We start from the raw sequence: 1,454 nt of genomic DNA, 5'->3' as shown, positions 1-1,454 counted from the left end.
TGTGTCGATTGAGTTTGAACAAAATTGTAAATGGAAAGCGACGTGTGTCGATTTGTGTCAAGTGTGTCGACTGTGTCTCCTAAAAGGAAAGCAGCCGTAGTCATTAAATATAATGTATAACAAGTTGTTCGACATCAACTTTATATATAACTTGTAGAAATGTTGTATACTTAATTGTAATCGTAATTAAATACTATAGAATACAAATCTATTCAATTCGAACCTCTGATTTTTCTCTCTTTTTTTCTTTTATGCATACTGTGGATACGTGTAAAAGAGATCGCTGCGTTTGGCTTAGGGCCGAGACACTACCAGTGTCTCCAGATTTTCGATGTAAGATCTTTTCTATTATAATATGTGTATGTGATATATATATATATATCACATACACATATTATAATAGAAAAGATCTTTAATAGAAAAGATCGAAAATCTCTTTTACATGTATCCAGAGTATGCATTAAAGAAAAAGAGAGAAAAATCAGAGTTTAATAGAGAATAATTAATTTAGAATTGAATAGATTTGTATTCTATTGTATTTAATTACGATTACAATTAAATATACGATATCTCTATGAGTTATACATAAAGTTGATGTGTTTTGAACAACTTGTTATATATTATATTTAATCTTTTTCTTCTTCTATATATAATTGGCCCGGGCCCTCGCCAACGAGATGAGGCTTGGCCAGTCTTATCAAAATAATAATGTAATACAAAGCACAGTTGAAGCCGGAAATGCTTTCCAAAAAAATTAATGAGATGATGCAATACCCGAAGCAAGCCAGACGCACGTCCATCCTGCTCGAGCGGTCTTCAACGACTTATTATTATATTTAATGATTACTACCATGATAAAAATACAAGGGTATGCTCATCAATTGTCTAAAACTCGTTCAGCTTGCGCATATCCTTGCCTACGTCATATTCGGGTACGCGTTGATTGGTCGGTTCTGATTCGGGTGCAATCGGTGGTTATCGGTCGTAATTTATCATGGCGTCCATGGCGTAGTGCACGTTGTCATCGGTAGAAGTTAATGTTAAAAATATTTTCACGATGACCTGCATAGTGAAAGGATGCGGCAATTATATGAAAAAAACAAAAAAAACTGAGGGAAGTAAAATTAAATATTTTACCTTTCCAAAACAATCTGAAATTGCTGAACAGTGGCGTAAGCCACTCGTTGTGACTAAGCAAGGACAAAAATCTGATTGGGTGCGCATGAGCATACCCTTGTCTTTTTATCATGATTACTACGTTCCTCCTGTAAGGACCTGCGCACAACAGAAGAACAAGAATTAGATATTATGATTTCAACCTCAGAAATCGTGTATTCCGATGTAATCAGTTTCTGATAGGTTGAAATTCTTATTCTCTGTTCTCTATTCCCTGTTCCTTTTATTGTGCGGAGCCCCTAAGGGCCTGCGCACAATAGAGGAACAGGAATTAGATA

The sequence above is a fragment of the Trachymyrmex cornetzi genome, unplaced genomic scaffold (genome assembly GCF_001594075.2).
Source record: "Trachymyrmex cornetzi isolate Tcor2-1 unplaced genomic scaffold, Tcor1.1 scaffold325, whole genome shotgun sequence".
NCBI classification, from domain to species: domain Eukaryota; kingdom Metazoa; phylum Arthropoda; class Insecta; order Hymenoptera; family Formicidae; genus Trachymyrmex; species Trachymyrmex cornetzi.
This window is presented reverse-complemented; position numbering follows the sequence as displayed.